General features: G+C 36.3%; 1 protein-coding gene across 1 annotated transcript in view; it reads right to left on the bottom strand.

Moving 5' to 3' along the window:
- Positions 1-13,643, bottom strand: part of LOC118761915 — a 116,305-nt gene extending 102,662 nt beyond the window's left edge. Inside the window, exon 1 of the mRNA XM_036500120.1 lies at positions 13,441-13,643. The gene's annotated coding sequence lies outside the window, so the exon portion shown is untranslated. The remainder of the gene's footprint in view (positions 1-13,440) is intronic.
- Between the last annotated feature and the right edge of the window lie 348 nt (positions 13,644-13,991).

Genomic DNA, 13,991 nt, shown 5'->3' with positions numbered 1-13,991 from the left:
AGGAATTCCTTCATTCAAAAATGATTCATAGACTTTCGAACCAAGTCCCATCGATAAGGCATATACTTTGATCCATTGACTATCTGAAATAATAGTAATAATAATGATAATAATAATAATAATGATAATAATAATAATAATAATAATAATAATAATAATAATAATAATACTAATAATAATAATAATAATATTAATAATAATAAGAAGAAGAAGAAGAAGAAGAAGAAGAAGAGGAAGAAAAAGAAGAAGAACAAAAAGAAGAACAAAAACAACAAAAACAACAACAACAGCAACAACAACAATAATAATAATAATAATAATAATAATAATAATAATAATAATAATAATAAATGCTCTGATGCAGTACCAGACAGTGGCTCTCGTGGCTTCTGATCTTAACTGTACATTGTTTTGTCTTGGTATAAAAGATGGGCTACAGCAAATATTCTGCTCAATACCACAGATTTGCTTATCAGTTGTTTGACTTTAACTAGTTGATCATGTCCCTTAGTGGCTGACGGTATGTGTATTTCTGATCATGAGCAGAAATAGTGGGGCAGCATCATAGCCATGGGTGTTTCGTTAAACATCTTTAAACAACCTTTATTCAAGGACCTTTTGAACGGGATGGGCTACTTGACCTGAAGAATAACTGGGCGCCAACTGTAAGGCCATGCGCTGTTTATCTTGATATGAGAGCACCATGTCATGCACATATGATTGGGTTGCAAGTACCCGGTTAAAGTTTATCAGACGGGTGGACATGATAGGTATGATGAGTTAGTATAATTGTACCCTAGTTTCACGTTGATAGCATGCACTGCTCTCTTACTCAATAATAATAATAATAATAATAATAATAATAATAATAATAATAATAATAAATGATGCAGTACCAGGCAGAGGTTCTCATGGCTTCTGATCTTCACTGATTGGAAGTGTTATCATGTACATTGTTTTGTCTTGGTATAAAAGATGGGCTACAGCAAATATTCTGCTCAATACCACAGATTTGCTTGTCAGTTGTTTGACCTTAACCAGTTGAGCATGTCCCTTAGTGGCTGACGATATGTGCAAATCTGATCACAAGCAGAAGTAGTGGGGGAGCATCATAGCCATGTCTTGAGAGGGATTCTTTGGGGTTTGAATAAGTCACCTCTGGAAACACTGGTGTTTCGTTCAACATCCTTAAACAACCCTTACTCAGGGACCTTTTGAGCAGGATGTCTTACTCCTACAAGGTCATGTGCTGTTTATCTTGATATGAGATCATCATGTCGCCCACATATGGTTGTGATGCATATGCCTGGTGTACCCTTAACAGACGGGTAGTCATGATGGGTATACTGGGCTTCGTATATTTGTACCCCAGTGTCACTTTGATGGCATGCACAGCTCTCTCACTCAATAATAATAATAATAATAATAATAATAATAATAATAATAATAATAATAATAATAATAATAACAATAATAATAATAATAAATGATGCAGTACCAGGCAGAGGTTCTCATGGCTTCTGATCTTCACTGATTGGAAGTGTTATCATGTACATTGTTTTGTCTTGGTATAAAAGATGGGCTACAGCAAATATTCTGCTCAATACCACAGATTTGCTTGTCAGTTGTTTGACCTTAACCAGTTGAGCATGTCCCTTAGTGGCTGACGATATGTGCAAATCTGATCACGAGCAGAAGTAGTGGGGGAGCATCATAGCCATGTCTTGAGAGGGATTCTTTGGGGTTTGAATAAGTCACCTCTGGAAACACTGGTGTTTCGTTCAACATCCTTAAACAACCCTTACTCAGGGACCTTTTGAGCAGGATGGCTTACTCGACCAGAAGAAAATTCTAATTGGGCCCCACCTACAAGGTCATGTGCTGTTTATCTTGATATGAGATCATCATGTCTCGCACATATTGTTGTGATGCATGTGCCTGGTGTACCCTTAACAGACGGGTAGTCATGATGGGTATACTGGGCTTCGTATATTTGTACCCCAGTGTCACTTTGATGGCATGCACAGCTCTCTCACTCAATAATAATAATAATAATAATAATAATAATAATAATAATAATAATAATAATAATAATAATAATAATGATAACAATAATAATATGTATAAAGTTAAACTGCACCCGGTTGTCCACTTTCGACGAGGGAATAGTGAGGCACCCTTAACCATAATTACCTTCAGGTTGGCCTTGGAAACTTTGTAGTACCTCTAAGCCAATCCGGAGATCATGAAATTCCAGGTTGGCGTCTGGCAGAGTTTAGGTCTGATTTCAAATTGTGACACAAGGTCAGCAATTTCGAGCAGGACGTCGATGACATTGACCTCAGTGTTAAACTGTTAATTATATCTTACCTCGGGCAAAAAAAAAAAACAGAAAAAGAAGCATCACTTACATCTATAGAAGGCAATCTCGTTGATGTTAGTCTTGTTGACGACTGTTATTATATCTTTCGGTGAGTAATTCTTACAAACACGGCTGACGCTGTTGTAAGTGAAAACTTCTGATTGGCTGTTTAGAGCGATGGCGGCACATTCCAGTCGACTTCCTGCGGTGGGGAATTGTGGTTGTGTTAGAGGTGTCTCAGTATAATCATAGGAATAACCAGGTTCCAAACGTTTGTAGTTAGCTTCATTAATTCCCAGACCTGAGGTGACAGCCAGGATTGTTGTAAGGGTTAACAGCATCACTTCCATCACTTCTTGCTGAATGAAGGAAAACTGCGATATTCTTGTTCACCGGAAGGAGTTAGAAGGAGGAAAGAAATGGCATGAAATAGAGAGAGAGAGAGAGAGAGAGAGAGATAGGAGAGAGATTTGAAAAGAAACAGAAGGGAGTTTAATATGTAAGGGGAAAATGCATCAGAAGGTATTTCTGAAGACGAGGAAATATTAGAGAGTAAGGGGGAGAAACCCTGGAAGAGATAAAATCCTGAAATGACAAGATGGAGAATGTTTGCGGATTTGAAATAAATTATAATTTAAGATAGTCTGTCTGTCTGTCTGTCTGTCTCTGTCCCTAGGTATGTGTTTGTGTATGTGCTTGCATGCATGTGTGACCCTCTGGATCTCTCGGCATACCAGCAAACCACAAAATCCCCCCAGCCGGCATCACCACTGCCACCAAGCTCATCATGTATATGTATGTATGCATGTATGTATGTATGTATGTATGTATATATGTGTGTGTGTGCGTGTGTGTGTGTGTGTTTATGTCTGTGTTTGTCCCACCACAACCCTTGCTTCACACCGGTGTTGGTGTGTTTGCGTCTCTGTAACTTAGCTGTTCAGCAGAAGAGACTGATAGAATAAACACCAGGCTTACAGGGAATAAGTACAAGGGTAAATTTCTTCGACTAAAGGGTGGTGCTCTAGCATGGCCACTCTCAATTGACTGAAACAAGTAGAAGAATAAAAGAATACCAGAAAAACGTTCCGTAACACGAAACCAAGAAGGTTCTTTGAATACGTACGATGTATTTTAAGGTTAAATAGTGATTCCGTTTACGTTTTTGTATCTGAGATATTTTGGTTGGATTATGTAGTCGTTGGTGTTACATTACTTTCTACATTCTGTAATTATCACAATATACTTTTCTAGGCTTGAAATTTATGTTGTGACTGTACCAGTTGATTACATCGACCTCAGTACACAACTGGTACTTAATTTATGGAGCTCCGAAAGATGAAAGGCAAAGTCGACCTCGGCAGAATTTGAACTCAGAACGCAAAGACAGACGGCCATAATATATATTTCTTTATTGCCCACAAGGGGCTAAACATAGAGGGGACAAACAAGGACAGAAAAACGGATTAAGTCGATTACATCGACCCCAGTGCGAGACTGGTACTTTATTTATCGACCCCGAAAGGATGAAAGGCAAAGTCGACCTCGGCGGAATTTGAACACAGAACGTAACCACAGACGAAATACCGCTAAGCATTTCGCCCGGCGCGCAAACGTGTCTGCCAGCTCGCCGCCTTCAAAAGACGGCCATAATATACAAACATTTCTCATGGCACCAGGACACTGCTTACAGATGCTTATATTTTTAATGTTTTCCGTGTATTTTTCACAGGTCCAGCTAGTCTAAACTATTACGCTTAGCATTAGCATACAAGCAAAAATATGGATGACTTTATTATGTTCAGTAAACCAAATCATCTTTACTAATTGTATTCCTTACTTAAAATATCGTATATTATTATAAGCTAACATTTCTAAATTCCATTATATAAAATAAAATTTAGAAATGTTAAATTACTACCATAGTTAAAGTAAGAGACCTTTAGCCTTTGACCAACAGATTTAAAAAATAATTGTTTGTAACCAAACACTTTCAATAGACGTATTTCGGTAATTTCAACCAATCAATGACGTGCATTCAACTGAATAAAATTACTGCCGTTGATGGTCAACAACAACTATTGGCGGTGTATTTTCCGTTTGTCACTGTTATTTATGACATCGTTCGTGCGTTTGTATTGGTTTTAGCTTTAAGGATTTAGGGTTAGAGTTAGGGTTTTAGGGTTAGGGTTAGGGGTAGGGTTTTAGGGTTAGCGTTAGGGTTAAGGCTAAAGCTTTAGGGTTAGGGTTGTCATGAATAACAGCGACAAACGAAAGATACACCACCGGAAGATTTTGTTGTCAAACAACAGCAGTAATTTTATTCGGCTGAATACACGTCATTGATTGGTTGAAATTTAACGTGAAATAGCTTCGTAAATATAAGTTTTTTTCTCAAAAAATGCTAAGAGTAAAAGATGTTTTATATGACACATTCTACCAGTGTCCGAAGTTTGAAAGTGTTTAGTTACAAAAAATATTTATATACTATATATCTACTTGGACTTAACTCCCGACTTTGATAATCTGTATCTATAAAAAGCATGATGTGTGTGTGCGTGTGTGTGTGTGTGTGTGTGTGTGTACGTGATTGTAGTTTATGCACGTCCACAAATTAGCACGCATGTCGCTCCAATTTTAGGGGAACATTCGTCAACATCCTACCTGGGTTTTGTCAGCTTATTTTTTTCCCGAGGAATCCGCGGATACCGGTAAAAATCTATGTTCAGCCATAGCTTTTACCAATTTTGAAGGTTGCTTACATGAGCTAAGTCCCTTCTAGCTATAGCCAAGCGAAAGTTTGTTTGTAAGGGAGAGAGAGAAGTTGTGTGTTGATGTATGTGTGTGTGTGTGCGCGTGTGGGGGGTTATATACATGTGAATATATATATGTATATATATATATATATATATATATATACACATATGAGTGAATTTGATATGCAGAAACTGTGGGAAAACTCAGCGTGTGTGTATATATATATATATATTGATATAGTGATATATATATATATACTGTATATATATACTTTATTTAAAAGCAGCAGAAATTCAACAAAAGCATATTACTCTACCTCTGGTATTTGAGTACTCTTTTTTCCACCCTGTTTCGCGTTTATGTGTTTACTACGATATATATATATATATATATATATATATATATATATATATATATATCAGTATATATATATATACACACGATGGTTTTCCCACAGTTTCCGCATATAATTCACTCACAAGACACTGGTGGCCCCCACTCCGCGATGCTATATTAGATGATGCATGCCAGGCAGTGGGAGGGAACCTGGGACCAAGTGATTACTAAGAAATTGAGTTTCTTATCCACGCAGTCATCCCAAAGACTAACAGGTTTCGCATGTCGAATCGAACGTGAATCGACATGGTGAAAGAGAGGAATCTTATATGCGTACGTGCATATGTATGTGTGTATGCGTGTGTTTGTGTGTGTGTGTGTGTGTGCGTATATGTGCGCGTGTGTGTGTGTGTGTGCTTGTGTGTGTGTGTTTGTGTGTATGCGTGTGTCTGTGTGTGTGTGTGTGTGCGTGTGTGCGTGTGTGTGCGTGCGTGCGTTTGTGTGTGTATGCGTGTGTTTGTGTGTGTGTGCGTGTGTTTGTGTGTGTGTGTTTGTGTGTTTGTGTGTGTGTGTATTTGTGTGTGTGTGTGTGCTTGTGAGTGTGTGTTTGTGTGTGTGAGTTTGTGTGAGTGTGTTTGTGTGTGTGTGTGTATTTGTGTGTGTGCTTGTGAGTGTGTGTTTGTGTGTGTGTGTTTGTGTGTGTGTGTGTTTTTGTGTGTGTGTGTGTGTGTGTGTGTGTGTGAAAATATATTTAGCAGAATCCTGTCACGTCAATCGTTACGACAAAGTTTTTTTACGAGCTTCCACAGGTCGATATTCCTTTCGTTATTTCATGCGATCAAAGACATCAATAACTAACGATGTGTTGTGATCGATATGATCTGACTTATAAACCTATTGTCAATGTGTGGTCAGAAGAAACTGTATGGTATGAAGCTTGCTTCCCAATCACATTGTTCTACGTTCAGTCCCACTGTCCGGTAACTTGGGGGCAAGTGTCTCCTACTATAGCCTCGTACTGACCAAAGAGTTGTGTGTGGATTTTGTAGACGGAAACTGAAAGAAACCCGTCGTATATATGTATGTATGCATATATATATATATATATATATATATATATATATATATATATATATAAATATATATATATATATATATATATATATATATATATATATATAAATATATATATATATATATATATATTATATTATATTATATTATATTATATTATATTATATTATTATATTATATTATATATATATATATATAATATTATATTATATTATATTATATTATTATATATATATATATATATATATATATAATATTATATTACATTATATTATATTATATATATATATATATATATATATATATATATATATTATATTATATTATATTATATTATATATATATATATATATATATATATATATATACATATATATATAATATTATATTATATTATATTATATTATATTATATATATATATATATTAATATTATATTATATTATATTATATGTATAATATATATTATATATATATCGAAACGCGTGTTAACACACCAGCATCGGTTGTCAAGCGATGTTAATAGTGATAAATTATATGGTTGTTGACATATTGTACTTTTTCGGCATATTAGACATTAGAATTTTTTTTTCTTTTGCCCTTGTTTATAAGTTGTATATGCTGGTGTGTTTACGTCCCTGTCACCTAGCGGTTCGTCAAAAGAGAGCGATAAAATAAGTACTTGACTTACAAAGAATAAGTCCTAGGGTCGATTTGCTCGACTAAAGGCGGTGCTCTTTCATGGCCGCAGTCAAATGACTGAAAGAAGTAAAAGAGTAAAAGAGTATAAATAAGTAAAAGAAGATATGATGGAATATTGTACTCGTAGTGAATTAATCTTCTTCTTGGTTTTGTTTCGCGAAGGAAAATTTCTGAAGGATTTGGTCCTCATTCTCTGCAGATATGCTCGTGGTTAAACACAGGCAATGCAAGAGAGGCAGGTACGTTCGAAATTGCTGCAGTTGTAAGTCAGCTCAGGACTTTATGGCGTGATGCTGCGGTTGTGGTTCTTCCTCCTGTGCTTTTTGGGTTTAAGAGTTAAAGGAAATAGATTACGGTAAGTATCGATTATCCACTGCGATAATGAGCTAAAGTTTGTAATGTATTCTTGATTAAGTACTAATTATATTAGAATGATTGGAGGGAAAAAACAAGAAAAATTATACAGTTCTATACGAGCATATGGCGTAGTGGTTGAGAGCGCGGGCTACTAACCCCAAGGTTCCGAGTTCGATTACAAGCAGTAACCTGAACAATAACAAAAACAACAACAATAATAATAATAATAATAAGTTTCTGATGCCGAGGTGGAAATCCACGCCGCCGGCATCCGAAACTTGTCACATGTTATATTTTCAGATAAGTTCCTCTATTGACATAATATCGAGGTCTCTTTCATTCTTTTGTTGTCTTACCATTTTTATCAATATATATACATATATATATATATATATATATATATATATATATATATATATATATATATATATATATATATATATATATATATACATCTATATATAATCTTTCTAATTATATAGCACCGATAATTGCCGTGATGCATGTAAAGACGTGTAGTGTGAGACTGGGGAAAACTGTCCATGCTATGTTTCAATGTCTGTAAGTAAGTTAAATGGAAAGCGTTAGAAGCCAGTGCATTTGCGTGTTTATTTGTCATAAAATGCAAGAGAATATCTTTTAACGTGTCCGATATCAATTGTTAAAATAGATTGTGTACTGTTTCGGAAGTATATCCCTGTTACCTCGTCCACGCCGATGAATTTGAATGGCTTTCTATAATGGCTTTCAGGAGCAAGGAATGAGGTTAGCTAGGACACATCGAACGGAAACATCTTTCTGATTTTACAAGACAAGCCGTCCGATGAATATCACAAGGAAGGCAGAAGCGTGACAGATAAAAAAAAACATGGAAAAGCTCAACAGAAACTGAAGAAATGGTTGATGGCTAGACCTGGGGATAACTGCAATTCATTGCCAAATTTACCAGCCTATAGCGATCTGTTACTGGTGTCCTGTACTCTACATGGAGTTAAGGAAGTTAAGAAGACTTATATTTGTGTGTTTTTCTGATATATATCTGACAACTAAACTTAACGTTTCGATATTTTCTCTCATGGATAGACTGCTACACATTTTGGTGGGTAGAAGCATTAGTTTTCATTAATTCTATTAACTCTATTTAGCAGGCATTGATTTATCTAGCAGCCGTTTATATATATATATATATATATATATATATATATATATATATGATAGATCGTTAGTCATTACACACATTTTTTTCTCTCCTTGTTTTTTCTGTGTCCCTTTCTGTAGAAGAGCGTAGGCTCGAAACGTAAAAGACTTTTTCAATTCCTGAGCGTTATACTAATACATCTGTTTGTTTTGTACACCACCTATCTTCGTCTTTTTTTTCGTAAACTCTCCCTATATATATATATATATATATATATATATATATATATATATATATATATATAGTGCAAACAAGGGAGTCAGAGAAAGGCAGAATGCTACTTATATCTGAACACTACTACAGAAATATTCTTTTAAAAAAACTTTTCTTCTAATTTTTCTAAATTTAATTATTTAATCGTTACAGTTGAAAAGGTCTCAAAATGACCGAAACCGGTACTGAAAGATTCACTATAAAATCATCTTAGCATTTTCTATTTTTGACTTGTTTTTTCGTATATATATATATATATATACATATATATATATATATATATATATATATATATATATATATATATATATATATATATATATATATATATATATATATATATATATATATATATATATTATATGATATGTTGCCTGCTTCTGTCATTGGACTATGGCCATGGGTTTAGTAGAACTAATACTCTTGTATATATTCTATCAATTTCTTTGGACGAACCGCTATGTTACGGGGGACATCAACACAAGGAAACCATTTGTCAAGTGCTAGGAGTGAAATACACACAGACATACACAGACGCAAAAACACATACAATGTGCGTGTAATGGGGCTAAAAAAGCATGGATTATTTGTGTATTAGGAGGTGTATTTTAGTAGCAGAAGTTTGTTATTGTTACCACATTGCGTCATGCAGCTTGGAATGGAAAACTATGAGATCCTATGTTTTCATAACATTACCAAAGGAAATTTCCAAGCGAAGGGTAATTAAATATATATTATTTGATACATTTATGGATGGTAAGATACTTATTAGGTGAGTGATAAATAAAAATCGTTAATTTGCAGGTTATACAGATTCGATTTGCTCAAAGGAAGGATGTAATAAAAATGAGTGGAAATTAGACTAACAACTAAAGAAATATATTTTAAAGTATCTCGATCACTTTAACTTGATCCAATTATTTTTCATTATGCGAGTGCTAACGTGTGGCGCAGGGAGCTGTGTGGTAAGTAGCTTGCTTACCAACCACATGGTTCCGGGTTCAGTCCCACTGCGTGGCATCTTGGACAAGTGTCTTCTGCTATAGCCCCGGGCCGACCAATGTCTTGTGAGTGGATTTGGTAGACGGAAACTGAAAGAAGCCTGTCGTATATATGTATATATATATATATGTGTGTGTGTGTTTGTGTGTCTGTGTTTGTCCCCCTAGCATTGATGGTGTGTTCGGCAAATGAGACCGATAGAATAAGTACTGGGCTTACAAAGAAATTAGTCCCGGGTCGAGTTGCTCGACTAAAGGCGGTGCTCCAGCATGGCCGCAGTCTACTGACTGAAACAAGTAAAAGAGTAAAAAGAGAGAGAGAGAGAGAGAGAGAGAGTGTGTGCGTATATGTATTCATGTGCATGTGTGTACGTGTCTACATGTTCATTTCTATTGCAGGGGGCTGTGTGGTAAGTAGCTTGCTTACCAACCACATGGTTCCGGGTTCAGTCCCACTGCGTGGCATCATGGGCAAGTTTCCGTCTACCAAATCCACCCACAAGGCTTTGGTCGGCCCGAGGCTATAGTAGAAGACACTTGCCAGAGGTGCCACACAGTGGGACTGAAACTGGAACCATGTGGCTGGTAAACAAGCTACTTACCACACAATCACTCCTGTGCTTCTTGGCGCTTTGCTAAGATGTTCAACACGGGAAAATATTATCGTTTATATGTTCGAGCGTTTTGTAGATTTTTTGCTAAATTGTATGCCTCGTGTGTACTTTTGCCTTTCCTTACATTTTCACATTTGCACAAATCTGCGCACGCGTGTGTGTGTATGTATGTGTGTGCATATGTGTCTGCCTGTGAGTGTGCGTTTGCGTATGTCTGTATTTCTGTATATATGTCGTTTATATGTATGTGAGTGCTTACGAACGCATCTTTGGTGTAAGATAGATCTCATTTGAAATGGAATCTATAGACGGGCCAGTGGGCTGCCACTGCACATTCTAACATCTATGTAGCATACATAACGTATGTACAATCTCGACAGGCCAGTTACTGCAATATTTGTGTCCTGAAATAACATCTTTTGCTCTCACTGGCCGCTGCTGGGACGAATTTCGGTGTCTATCCGATAGACAGCAAATCCATAATACATGCTATTTCAGGAAAAATACTTCAGTAAATAGTCTATCGCGAGTGTGTATATACACATTAAGTATGATACCCAGATGGCTATTCTAATTAAATTCTGATTGATCTAACTGCATATAGCAGACATAATGGTATGTTTTCTAGTAGTTTAGATTTTCATATTCTGAAACCCAAACAAGTTTTTTTTCTTTTTCTATCTCCGTAGTCTTACACGTCGCTTCTATATAACAATAAATATTGTTTGTGAAGGGGACAGAGGCTGGTTGGTCATCATTGAGGCGCCAGGTAGCTGTCAGTGGGTAAACTCAGATCACTACCCTTCAATTCGTTATTCTGATACAAAATCGAAAGTCATATGGAACAACGGTAAGTGATATTGTATCTTCTGTGTGTGTGTGCGTTTGTCTTACTGTGAGTAGTAGTACTAAAAGTTAATTTTGTACTTATTGTTTTGTACTTATTTTATCCTTTCGGGGTGGATTAAATAAGTACCAGTTACGCACTGGGGTCGATATAATGGACTCAGTCCGTTTGTCTGTCCTTGTTTGTCCTCTTTGCGTTTAGCCCTTGTGGGTATTAAAGAAATAGGGTATTTCGTCTGCCGCTACGTTCTGAGTTCAAATTCCGCCGAGGTTTACCTTGCCTTTCATCCCTTCGGGGTCGATTAAATAAGTACCAGTTACGCACTGGGATCGATGTAATCGACTTAATCCGTTTGTCTGTCCTTGTTTGTCCCCTCTGTGTTTAGCCCCTTGTGGGTAGTAAAGAAACAAATATTTACACAAGTTGCACGAGCGACTTCAACAGTGACACCTTCGCGCGCACACATAGATACACATACACACAATTGAAAGGCAATGAATATATATATATGTGTGTGTGTGTGTGTGTGTGTGCTGTTAACTGGCAAGACTTCGTGCTGCATCGACACAAATGAAATTTCAATGTTGAAGTGAAACTGCTACTTCTTAAATAGAGAGGCCCCTTAACGGGTACAACTTAAATACTCGTCTGTCGTTACGTGCTGAGTTCAAATTCCGCCGAGGTCGACTTATCCTTTCATCCTTTCGGGGTCGATTAAATAAGTACCAGTTACGCACTGGCGTCGATATAATCGACTTAATCCGTTTGTCTGTCCTTTTTTGTCCCCTCTATGTTTAGCCCCTTGTGGGTAGTAAAGAAATAGGTACTACTTAAATACAGGTGTTACGTACAAAACATTTTAAATGTGCGCTGTGTGGACGGGTAATGACTCTCTAACTCTAACTAACCCCAAAAACTGGCGCTAACATTAACCCTAAAAACGAACCCCAACCCCCACCCCTTCATTTCGTAACGTAGATACATCGGGACCTCTTTGAGGGAAAAATGTCAAGATCGTGTGAATTTTCCAAAACTCCTCTCTCCATCCCATCGGAACAAATTCTCCATTAAATCCCTATATACTCTGAATTCACATCTTTGATGTATTTATAGATACTTTTGTTAAAAAGTATCCATTGTTCTGCATGTCATGAGGCTACAAAGTCGGGAGCGTATAAATGTATAGTAGCGCCCTTTTATTTATACGATTTCTTCATTTCATGTTTATTTCGTTCATTGTTTGCAATGTTTTCTCCCTCCCCCATCTCTCTCTCTCTCTCTCTCTCTCTCTCTCTCACTCACTCACTGCAAAGCTTATAGAAGGGTTGCTTTTCTGAAATCTCTTTGTTGATTTCAGGGGAAGGTAAAAGTTGAAAACCTGCTTCTCTCTGTGTTGTTGGACTAACGTGATGTTTACTTGAAAAAGAGAGATTATGACTGTGATGAATAAGGAAAATACTTATTAAGCAAGTGAACACTAGTACTCCCTGCTGCCATGTGGGTTCATCTGGTACATCAGATAAACATTTCACAAATATAGGTTTCGGATCTCTGAGATTGTTTAATACAGTGCTGAAAGGATGTAGGCCTTTGAAATCTTACAACGCTAGGTCCTTACACTAGATGGAGAGGATGAGATATTTGGTACCTTTTACAATGATGTTCAATTTGGTTGTTGAGATTCGAAATCAGAACACTAGACCTTTGATTAGGTTACAGTATATTTATTAAAATTCTAACATTAGGTGGATTATGAATAAATGATCTTCAGATATTGACTAAAACTTCTGGTTATTAAATAAGTTATAACTAAATACATGTGGTACAAAGAACTTATTTTTGAGGCAAAACCATTGAAGCAAAATCATTGAACTGATCTAAGTACAATGACATTACTGGGATCTACCCCGTCATAGTTGAAAGCAGAAGAGCAACATTGAGGTCCCAACACATAGCAGAATATAACGAAACAAAACTTACCTTTGTTACTGATTACACTAACAACTGTGTTTGAAAACGTTAACCACTGTCCACTGTTGTCGGTACTATCAACTGATGCCACTGAACTACCAAGGAATGTCTGCAAATATTTAAATTGTTCAATAATGATTTCAACTATTACTTAATCTTCACAGATGTCTCCACCGTCCACTACGGTCGTTACTGCTCTCTTGCTTCGAGTCTGATGCGCAAGACGTCTCCGTCGAAGTGAAACTACATTCGATTTATAACAAGCCAATGTTTACAGAATGACTTCTCTGAACAGACTTGAATCATTAGAAGGCGTAGGTGTTGTTATTTTGTTGTTCTTGGTGACGGCCTTGGTGGTGGTCGTTGGTTGTAGTAGTAGTTGCAGTAGAGTTAGTAGTAGTGATTGTTGCTTTCCAGTGGAGATTTTAATGGGGCGTTGATAGGGATGTTGCATTGTGTTGGTGATGATGATTGTGGTGATGTTTTAAGGATATCATTACAGCAGTGTTGATATTTATGGTGTTAATTTTGCAAAAATGGTATGGGTGGTGGTAAGTGGA

The sequence above is a fragment of the Octopus sinensis genome, unplaced genomic scaffold, assembly GCF_006345805.1.
Source record: "Octopus sinensis unplaced genomic scaffold, ASM634580v1 Contig18722, whole genome shotgun sequence".
Lineage (NCBI taxonomy): Eukaryota > Metazoa > Mollusca > Cephalopoda > Octopoda > Octopodidae > Octopus > Octopus sinensis.
The sequence above is the reverse complement of the archived record's forward strand: the minus strand, read 5'-3'. Positions and strand labels throughout refer to the sequence as shown.